The sequence below is a fragment of the Syngnathus floridae genome, chromosome 10 (genome assembly GCF_059516105.1).
Source record: "Syngnathus floridae isolate MCC-2025c chromosome 10, RoL_Sflo_1.0, whole genome shotgun sequence".
NCBI classification, from domain to species: domain Eukaryota; kingdom Metazoa; phylum Chordata; class Actinopteri; order Syngnathiformes; family Syngnathidae; genus Syngnathus; species Syngnathus floridae.
In genome coordinates, this window is record NC_142422.1 from 1,337,501 (window position 1) to 1,348,860 (window position 11,360).

An 11,360-nucleotide genomic window follows, 5' to 3' on the forward strand; every position below is an offset into this window, starting at 1 on the left:
TTTTTCACTGGGTGTGCACACTGGCTGTCTGCATGATGCCTCTTTCTTTCTCTCTCAGCGCCGCGTCATTTTGCAATATTGTTGTTTTACTGTTGTTTTTTTAATCATGAAATGAACTGTTTGTACTGTAATTGTGTGTGTGTACCACTGAACTGCAATTAAACTGTGAACTGAATTCAAGTGGTCCATTTTAAACATTGGCATTGGCAGTCTATCGCGCATACAAACTGGAATCATTTGAGACATTCTCAATGACAAGACAATTGTAAAGTTAGGCTGAAACAAAATTGACTTGTTAAATATGCAGTGTCAGGCTTTTTATTTGTTTTTAACTACACAAAGAAAAGCTGCATGCATTCTAAATTGTTGACAAAAGCCAAGTAGCCCGACACCCATAGATGCAAACGACAAGTGTACAAACGGTCTCTGTTGCGATCAGTAAGTCATCTTTGGCAACCCTGCTTTAAAATGGCCACCGAACTCAGAATCTTGCAGAATGTTGGTACATTTTTCTGTACGAGTAAAAGCTGTTTTAATGTGGTCAGAGACATTTTTCGTTTTGTTTTGAATCGTCATGCATCATGTGGGCATTCTTGTGAATAAAATCAACAGTGGTGTGTTTGCTTCCTGTTGGTGGTCTTGTAAATAAAGTCAACTTTGGTGTCATCATTCGCGATGTGCCTCAACCGATGGTGCATCTCTTGAATGTGAAACTTCTTGCATGTTTTGTTGCAGGGCTTGGCGTCGCCATTGGCTGTCTGACTACAAAGAAGGCTGCTGCTGTCCAGTCCAGGTTGCTGCTATAGTCAATTTAATGTATAAACATAGCGTGTAACTTCCAGGACCTTAGCTTTCAATTCAAAGCAGTTGCGTAACTACACGGCCAGCCTCGGTACATGTACTGGGGGGTACCACTTTTCAAGGACTTTTCAAACTGAACTTTGACGTGGAGCTGAATGTCCAATTTTGCCATACGACTTGTACCATTGTGTATCTTTTTCAAATTCCACTGCAGACCTCAATCGGAAATCAAATTAAGGGGGTTTTTATTTCAAAGTTTGTGCCCCTAGTTGTCTATGTACAATAAGAGTCGAGCACGAACTTATCGATGCTGCACTTGCAGCTTTTTTTAAATAGTAATTAAAAGGTCGAATTTCCTCCAATATGTAGTTTTAAAAAATGTTACTGAATGGGTGAAACGTATGAGAGTTTAAAAAATAAATACAATTAAAAAAAGGCTTGTGGAACTTTTGTTAGCACTGTAGTGCCAGCAAGGGGGGGCTGGGCAGGGTGGTGGGCGACTGTTCCATAAAAAAGAAATGATCAGACATGTATACATTATGGCACAAGTCCTGCACAACTTGATGTATGCTTCAAGAATGTACATTAACATTATGATTTGTTTATTGAATTGAATTACATCAAAATTATATCTGTCCGTGGAAATATGAAATATGGTGATGTCTAAAATCAGTCCATCCCTTCACTTTGCTATTGTCTTCTTTCCCCTCTGAAGGTTTTTATAGATACTGATGATGGTGTTACAAATACTTTCATGTACAGTGTAAATCCCCTTCAAGGAAATTTAATTTATATACGTGTGTATATATATGATAAATCTGAATCTAATGGTGACCTCAAGTGTTTTTAAATATTTCCATCTGTTAATTTCCTTTGGGCCGAGCCCCCTCCGGCCTGCACCTGTAAACTCCTCCATCATAATACATTTCCAAGCTATGTAAGAATGAAAAAATATTGCCATTTACTGCCATATTGCAGGTGCGGGAAAAGTTTTTGGTCACTTTCACGTTCCGCAGGAGCTAAAAGTTTTCCCGCAGGTGCACTTAACGAGGGAATCACACGGACACTCCATTAGGTACACCGCCCTTTTCAAGTGTACCTAATAACAGGCCACTTTATGAGGGAAATATCCTGGTCAAAGGTCACAGGTGTCAAGCTCTAGTCCTCGGGGCCGCGTTCCAACATGTTTCCCAAGATTCCCTCGTTAAGTGCAGGTGCGTGAAAAGTCGTGTCATCGTGTTTGTCGTATCATTGTGTGTGTGTGTGTGTGTGTGCGTGTGTATCACTACTGCAGTGTAGTGTTGGCTCGTGAGTGAACGATGGGTTCAAAAGAACGAATGTTTTCAGTGAACGAGAGTGAACGAAAAGATCTAAAGATCTTTGTAGCCATGAGGGAAAAACTTGTTTGGACCCGTTTGAAAATCCTTTATTTGATATGACTCAAGAATTGTCTCTGTGCAACGGTGTGGTGTTTCTTAGCAACTGACTTGAAAATGAGTCCACGGGAGCACTGCAACGGCGGCAGAATTTTTGCAAGAACAATTCATTTTAGGATGAACTCTCGATACAAATATTTTCATTTGATTGAAGGCAATGGCGTTAACCACTCGACCAGAGCTCTTGCTGTGCTTAGGGTTTGTGTTAGGCTTGCTCTCGCTTTTGCTGTGCTTAGGGTTAGGCTTGCTTATGCAACCAAATCACCTCAGTTGTTTATCACTTCCTCTGATATTTTTGAACTTACCGTAATTTTCGGACTGTAAGTCGCACCGGAGTATAAGTGAGCAGCAGGGGGGGGCCCCATTTCAACCCCTTCCACTGAGTGCCAAGCAGGGAAGAAATGGGTACCATTGTTATAGTCACTGGTATGACTCGGCAGGGGTTTGAACCCACAACCTCCCAGTCTCAGGGCGGACACTCTCCTCTTAGGCCACTGAGCTGGTAAACACTTGTGTCGTAGTATAACACTTATAGTCGTTTTTAAATAACGTGTATACCTATATACGCCTAAATATTGTCATCCAATATATCTACTGCTGGTTTGAAATTTGCTTTTGATATTATTATTTTTAATAAACATTTATGTTAAAACGTGTCTGGCGTCTTATTCCTTGTTTTTATATTCGCCAATTAAAACATAAAAATCAGACATTTTAGGTTAAAAAAAAAAAGAGAATAAATAAATAAAGGGTTAATTGCACAACAAAAGCACGTTTACAAATATACAATACAAATATACTCGATACAAATATTTTCATTTGATTGAAGGCAATGGCATTAACCACTCGACCAGAGCCTGCTCGGGAACCAAAGGAGATTTGGTCATATTGATAGGGTATCCTCCATCCAAACATGTTAGGTGTTGAAAGTTTCAACGGATAGTCCGAAGCAAGCCTTTCCACAGTAGTCACCATGACAGGCGACCACCTGGTGGCGTCAGTGTGCCGAGTGCCGTTGGACGATCAGGAGAAGAAGATTTGAATCGACGGATGTGACGTCAGGGCTTTAGGTCAATTGAAGACAGGTGTGCTCGCTCAAGGGGAGTTATCATATGCAGGTGCCACCGAGCGCGGGCCGGCGGCGGCGGACGGTTTCTCAGGTAAGCGAGCATGCTAGCAAATGTTTGTCGTCTTTGTCGTTTAAAAAAAAAATCCTCTTTTAATATTCATGATTTCCTTATTTCTTAAAACTGACCAAATTTAAACGGATGTCTTCCTTTAGTCCAGCTCGTTCCAGCGGCATTGGTCTTGTGTATGTATGATTTTGTGTGTGTTTTTTTAATAACGTTTTCATACTTTATTTTATTGTATGTAAATAGCTGTTAGTCACGTGACCCAATGTGGAGGTACTTGTGGGCGGGGCCTGCTAAAAGACCAACTACGGAAGCTCCCCAAGTACTGATGTGCATTCCAGTTCTTTTAGGTGAACTGAATCTTTAGAATCTCTTTGAACGAATCGTTCACTCACGAGCCAACACTATTTGGGTTTTCAGTCTTGAGGTGAGCGTTGGTTGCCCTTCTGTCACTGTCATGGACACGAGTCTTTGGTCAAGTGGTAAACGTCATTGCCTCTAACACGATGGAACCATGGTTCGGGACCCGACCTTACCCGCGAGCTGTGCTTTGTCGATTTTCACTCACTTCTGCATAAAGTTTGTGACTTTTTTTTTTTTTTTTTTGAAGGCAGGTTTCAGTCTTGCCTGTCGGAGAGGTGGGCGTGGTCAAGCCAATTTCAGTTGCGCTGTGATTGGTCAGACTGAATTTGGGCAGAGGTAGGAGGCGGGCAAAGTGGCACTTAGGTTTTTGAAGGCAGTTTTCAGTCTTGAGGTGAGCGACAGGTGCAACCGCCCGCGTGTGAAGTGGCCTGTCACGTGGTACGCTAGTGTGCAAAGCACCATTGGACGAGCAGGCGAGGAAGATTTGAATTGACGGATGTGACGTCATGTCTTCGGGTGTTGTCAAATACCGGTGCAATCACCCGCGCAGCGGGCGGTTTCTCAGGTAAGCTAACATGCTAGGAAATGTTTGTCGTTCATTGGCGTTTCTCACGACGGACGCCTTGTTTGTTTGTTGCAGGATTCAAGGCGAGTTATCAAATGCAGGCGCCACCGACCGTGTGGCGGTTTCTCGGGTAAGCTATCAAATGTTTGTCGTTCATTGCCGTTTCTCACGACGGACCCCTTGTTTGTTTGATGCGAACAAATATCTTGAAAATCTTTTCACACTCGTCCCGGCCACCGCGACTGTCGTTTTGCCGCTACAGTATTTCAAACCTCTTTGGCGTTGTGTTTCGTCAAATTAACAATGTTGCATTACATATAGTGTGCTATTTCCGTGTTATGCAAACTGATGAATGTGACAAATGTGTTACGTCATGTTCAAATCTATTCCAAGATGGCGCCCGCCCGCCCGCCTTCCGTTATGCAACAAACATTTGCGAGCGTGATTTTCTCCCGTTTAGTCGACTGCTCGATTCATGCCGACATTTTTGAGTGAGTTGATGGATGATAAAATTAAATTATTATAATTCGGATACTTTTGTAATTATTATAACTCATTACAATATACTGATAATTGTATACATATTTTAAATATAAAACTGGAGTTGGTATGTGTAATTGTTGCAAAAATATCATGCCATTGCCACTCTACTCAATGTCTATAATTGTAACTCCCAGATGCAGAGCAAATAGTATGGTATGATATTGTATGGTATTGTATTGTATGTATTGTATTGTATGCATTGTGTGTATGGTAGCGTATGGCAGGGTATTGTATGTGTTCTATGTCAATCAATCCATCCATCCGTCCGTCCACCCACCCGTCCATCCAACCCATCCACCCACCCACCCATCCAATCCATCCAGCCCATCCAACCCATCCACCCATCCACCCATCCATCCAACCCATCCACCCAACCCATCCACCCACCCATCCATCCACCCAGCCACCCATCCATCCAGCCACCCAGCCATCCACCGCTTATCCGGACGTCGGATTGCGGCGGCAGCAGCTTTAGGAGGGACTCCCAGACTTTCCTCTCTCCAGCCACTTCATCCAGCTCAACCCAGGAAATCCCAAGATTTGTATGTATTGTTTGTTTTGTTGTTTTTTGTTTTGTTGTTTTTTGTTTTGTTTTTTGTTTTTCTTGTTTTGTTTTTTGTTTTGTATCTATTGTATTGTATGTATTGTATTGTATGTATTGTATTGTATGTATTGTATTGTATGTATTGTATGTATTGTATTGTATGTATTGTTTTTTTTTTTGTTTTTTGGGGTTTTTTTTTTTGTTTTTTGTTTTTTTTGTATGTATTGTATTGTATGTATTGTATTGTATGTATTTTTTTTGTTTTTTTTTGTTTTGTTTTTTGTTTTTTTTGTATTGTATGTATTGTATGTATGTATTGTTTTGTATTGTTTGTTTTGTTTTGTTTTTTGTTTTGTATGTATTGTATGTATTGTATGTATCGTATTGTATGTATTGTATGTATTGTATTGTATTATGTATTGTATTGTCTGTATTGTATGTATTGTATTGTATGTATTATTTTATTTTTTTGTTTTGTTTTTTGTTTTGTATGTACTGTATGTATTGTATTGTGTGTATTGTATGTATTGTTTTGTTTTTGTTTTCTTTTTTTTTTTTTTTTGTATTGTATGTATTGTATGTATGTATTGTATTGTATGTATTGTATGTATTGTATGTATTGTATTATATGTATTGTATGTATTGTATTGTATGTATTGTTTTTTTGTTTTTTTTTGGTTGTGTTTTTGGTTTTTTTGTTTTGTTTGTATTGTTTTGTATGTATTGTGTGTATTGTATTGTATGTATTGTTTTGTTTTGTTTTTTGTTTTGTATGTATTGTATGTATTGTTTTTTTGTTTTTTTTGTTTTTTGTTTTGTATGTATTGTATTGTGTGTATTGTATTGTATTGTATGTATTGTTTTTTGTTGGGTTTTTTTGTTTTGTTTTTTTTGTTTTTTTTGCATTGTATGTATTGTATTGTATGTATTGTATGTATTGTATTGTATGTATTGTATTGTATGTATTGTATGTATGTATTGTTTGTATTGTATTGTTTGTATTGTATGTATTGTATGTATTGTATTGTATGTATTGTATGTATTGTATTGTATTGTATGTATTGTATGTATTGTATTGTAATGTATTGTATGTATTGTATTGTATGTATTGTTTGTATTGTATGTATTGTTTGTATTGTATGTATTGTTTGTATTGTATGTATTGTTTGTAATGTATGTATTGTATTGTTTGTATTGTATGTATTGTATTGTTTGTATTGTATGTATTGTTTTTTGTTTTTTTGTTTTGTTTTTTGTTTTGTATGTATTGTGTGTATTGTATTGTATGTATTGTTTTGTTTTGTTTTTTGTTTTGTATGTATTGTATGTATTGTGTGTATTGTATTGTATGTATTGTTTTTTTTTTTGTTTTTTGTTTTGTTTTCTTTTTTGTTTTGTTTTTTTGTATTGTATGTATTGTATGTATGTATTGTATTGTATGTATTGTATTGTATGTATTGTATTATATGTATTGTATGTATTGTATTGTTTTTTTGTTGTTTTTTTTTGGTTGTGTTTTTGTTTTTTTTGTTTTGTATGTATTGTATTGTATGTATTGTATTGTATGTATTGTATGTATTTCTTTTTTGTTTTTTTTTGTATTGTATGTATTGTATGTATTGTTTTTTTGTTTTTTTTTGTTTTTTGTTTTGTATGTATTGTATTGTGTGTATTGTATTGTATTGTATGTATTGTTTTTTGTTGGGTTTTTTTGTTTTGTTTTTTGTTTTTTTTGCATTGTATGTATTGTATTGTGTGTATTGTATTGTATTGTATGTATTGTTTTTTTGTTTTGTTTTTTTTGCATTGTATGTATTGTATTGTGTGTATTGTATTGTATTGTATTGTATGTATTGTTTTTTGTTGGGTTTTTTTGTTTTGTTTTTTTTGTTTTTTTTGCATTGTATGTATTGTATGTATGTATTGTATTGTATGTATTGTATTGTATGTATTGTATTGTCTGTATTGTATGTATTGTATTGTATGTATTGTATGTGTTTGTATTGTATGTATTGTATGTATTGTATGTATTGTATGTGTTTGTATTGTATGTATTGTATGTATTGTATTGTATGTATTGTTTTTTTTGTTTTTTTTGCATTGTATGTATTGTATGTATGTATGTATTGTATGTATTGTATTGTATTGTATTGTATTGTATTGTATTGTATTGTATGTATTGTATTGTATGTATTGTATTGTATGTATTGTATTGTATGTATTGTATTGTATTGTATTGTATGTATTGTATTGTATGTATTGTATTGTATGTATGTATTGTATGTATGTATTGTATGTATTTTTTTGTTTTTTTTTTGTTTTGTTTTTTGTTTTGTATGTATTGTATGTATTGTGTGTATTGTATTGTATGTATTGTTTTGTTTTGTTTTTTGTTTTGTATGTATTGTATGTATTGTGTGTATTGTATTGTATTGTATTGGTTTTTTTTTTTTTTTTTTTTGTTTTCTTTTTTGTTTTGTTTTTTGTTTTTTTGTATTGTATGTATTGTATGTATGTATTGTATTGTATTGTATGTTTGTATTGTATTGTATTTGTGTTGTATTTGTATTGTATTGTTTGTATGTATTGTTTGTATGTATTGTATTGTATTGTTTGTATGTATTGTTTGTATTGTATGTATTGTATTGTTTGTTTTGTTTTTTGTGTTTTGTTTTTTGTTCACCCATCCACCCACCCATCCATCCACCCACCCACCCATCCATCCACCCATCCATCCAGCCACCCATCCAGCCAGCCACCCAGCCATCCACCGCTTATCCGGACGTCGGATTTTTTTGTATTGTATGTATTGTATGTATGTATTGTTGTTGTTTTTTTTTGGTTTGTTGTTTTGTTTTGTTTTTTGTTTTGTATGCATTGTATGTATTGTATTGTATTGTATGTATCGTATTGTATCGTATTGTATCGTATGTATTGTATGTCTTGTATTGTATGTATTGTATTGCATTGTATTGTATGTATTGTATTGTATGCATTGTATTGTATGTATTTTTTATTTTTTGTTTTGTTTTTTGTTTTGTATGTACTTTATGTATTGTATTGTGTGTATTGTATTGTATGTATTGTTTTGTTTTTTGTTTTGTTTTCTTCTTTTTTTTTGTTTTTTTGTATTGTATGTATTGTATGTATTGTATTGTATTGTATGTATTGTATGTATTGTTTGTATTGTATTGTATTGTTTGTATTGTTTGTATTGTATTGTTTGTATTGTTTGTATTGTATTGTATTGTATTGTATTGTATTGTATTGTATTGTATTGTATTGTATTGTATGTATTGTATTGTATTGTATTGTATTGTATTGTATTGTATTGTATTGTATTGTATGTATGTATTGTGTGTATTGTATTGTATGTATTGTTTTGTTTTGTTTTTTTGTATTGTATGTATTGTATGTATTGTGTGTATTGTATGTATTGTATGTATTGTGTGTATTGTATGTATTGTGTGTATTGTATGTATTGTATGTATTGTTTTGTTTTGTTTTTTGTTTTTTCTTTTTTTTTTTTTTTTATTGTATGTATTGTATTGTTTGTATTGTATTGTTTGTATTGTTTGTATTGTATTGTTTGTATGTATTGTTTGTATGTATTGTATGTATTGTTTGTATGTATTGTATTGTATGTATTGTTTGTATGTATTGTTTGTATTGTATTGTATGTATTGTATTGTATGGTATGGTATTGTATGTATGGTATTGTATGTATGGTATTGTATGTATGGTATTGTTTGTATTGTATTTGTATTGTATTGTTTGTATGTATTGTTTGTATGTATTGTTTGTATGTATTGTATGTATTGTATTGTTTGTCTTGTATTGTTTGTCTTGTATTGTATGTATTGTATTGATTGTATTGTTTGTATTAATTGTATTGATTGTATTGTATGTATTGTATTGTTTGTTTTGTTTTTGGTTTTTTGTTTTGTTTGTATTGTATGTATTGTATTGTATGTATTTTTCGTTTTTTGTTTTGTATGTATTGTATTGTATGTATTGTTTTGTTTTTTTTGTTTTTTTCATTTGTTTTTTCTTTTTTGTTTTGTATGTATTGTATGTATTGTATTGTATGTATTGTTCGTTCTGTATTGTTTGTTTTTCTTTTTTTATGTTTTGTTTTGTTTTTTTGTTTTGTATGTATTGTATTGTATGTATTGTATGTATTGTATGTATTGTATCGTATGTATTGTATGTATTGTATTGTTTGTTTTGTTTTTTGTTTTGTATGTATTGTATGTATTGTTTGTATTGTTTGTTTTTTCTTTTGTTTTTTTGTTTTTTGTTTTGTTTTTCTTTTGTTTTTTCTTTTGTTTTTTTTTTGTTTGTATTGTATTGTATGTATTGTATTGTATTGTATTGTATGTGTTGTATGTATTGTATTGTATGTATTGTATTGTATTGTATTGTTTGTTTTGTATTGTTTTGTATTTGTTTTTCTTTTTTTTTTGTTTTGTATTGCGCCGCGTCATTTTGCAATATTGTTGTTTTACTGTTGTTTTTTTTTTTAATCATGAAATGAACTGTTTGTACTGTAATTGTGTGTGTGTACCACTGAACTGCAATTAAACTGTGAACTGAATTCAAGTGGTCCATTTTAAACATTGGCATTGGCAGTCTATCGTGCATACAAACTGGAATCATTTGAGACATTCTCAATGACAAGACAATTGTAAAGTTAGGCTGAAACAAAATTGACCTGTTAAATATGCAGTGTCAGGCTTTTTTTTTTTTTTTTTTTAACTACACAAAGAAAAGCTGGATGCATTCTAAATTGTTGACAAAAGCCAAGTAGCCAGACACCCATAGATGCAAACGACAAGTGTACAAACGGTCTCTGTTGCGATCAGTAAGTCATCTTTGGCAACCCTGCTTTAAAATGGCCACCGAACTCAGAATCTTGCAGAGTGTTGGTACATTTTTCTGTACGAGTAAAAGCTGTTTTAATGTGGTCAGAGCCATTTTTTGGTTTTTGAATCGTCATGCATCATGTGGGCATACTTGTGAATAAAATCAACAGTGGTGTGTTTGCTTCCTGTTGGTGGTCTTGTAAATAAAGTCAACTTTGGTGTCAGTCATCATTCGGGATGTGCCTCAATCGATGGTGCATCTCTTGAATGTGAAACTTCTTGCATGTTTTGCTGCAGGGCTTGGCGTCCCCATTGGCTGTCTGACTACAAAGAAGGCTGCTGCTGTCCAGTCCAGGTTGCTGCTATAGTCAATTGAATGTATAAACATAGCGTGTAACTTCCAGGACCTTAGCTTTCAATTCAAAGCACAGTTGCGTAACTACACGGCCAGCCTCGGTACATGTACTGGGTGGTACCACCCAGTTCAGAGTGAAGTAAAGGCCAGAGTGGTCGTCTTAATACTAGCATCCTCATGAAATTGACCATATCAGACAGGCTAGATGAATTCCAAGTGCTACCACCGGGTGGCAGCGTATTTGCCTCAAGCTGTTTGGTGCTGGGTCAATGCGACGCGTCTTTCGTTGTTTTGCCCAAAGCAACCTAATAAACAATATTTGCCTCAACCTGTCTGACGCTCCATTGAACTGTATGCAATAATTTTTAACTTGAAACAACTACATTACAAATGATAGGCGCCCTAATTAGACAGCTGGGTCAACGTGACCCGTCTTTTGCGGTTTGTTTTGCCCAAAGCAACCTAACGCATAGGTACTGCCGCTATCTCGTCGATGTGCATGTCTCTAAAATGTACAAAGCAAATTCATTCGCATAATAAACTTCCAAACCAAGCAATGCTTCTTTCTAGGTCTCCTCATGTCCTCAGCACTGCAAACCTTTGGGCCGGTACACCATATGAAGTAAATGATGGAATGTTTTTTTTTTTTACATCTCTAATGTGTATCAAGCATACCAGATGGTGTTTTAGAACAGCCTAGAATATTAAGTTACAAAAAGTTTAAAAAAACTTACTAAAGTGTAGAAAAAGTTATT

At 34.2% G+C, this 11,360-nt stretch overlaps 2 long non-coding RNA genes across 16 annotated transcripts in view; both read left to right on the plus strand.

Annotated features, from left to right (window-relative positions):
* The window catches only part of LOC148391605 (uncharacterized), an 8,324-nt gene extending 5,431 nt beyond the window's left edge, over positions 1–2,893 (plus strand). For 6 of the 7 annotated variants that reach the window (XR_015860965.1, XR_015860969.1, XR_015860966.1 and 3 more), the window contains one exon: positions 1–2,893. This exon is cut by the window's left edge and continues 189 nt beyond it. This is a non-coding gene — a long non-coding RNA (uncharacterized LOC148391605). The other variant, XR_015860970.1, reaches the window with a different exon arrangement.
* Positions 2,894–3,293: 400 nt separating this feature from the next.
* On the plus strand, positions 3,294–10,933 carry LOC148391606 (uncharacterized). 9 transcript variants are annotated; one of them, XR_015861099.1, is made up of 6 exons: positions 3,294–3,397; positions 3,617–3,720; positions 3,791–3,887; positions 3,985–4,298; positions 4,374–4,428; positions 10,548–10,933. It is a non-coding gene; the product is annotated as an uncharacterized LOC148391606 (long non-coding RNA). The 9 variants fall into 9 exon arrangements; XR_015861093.1 differs by having other exon boundaries at positions 3,295–3,397; positions 3,981–4,298; XR_015861094.1 differs by having other exon boundaries at positions 3,295–3,397; positions 3,798–3,887; positions 3,981–4,298.
* The last annotated feature ends 427 nt before the right edge of the window (positions 10,934–11,360 follow it).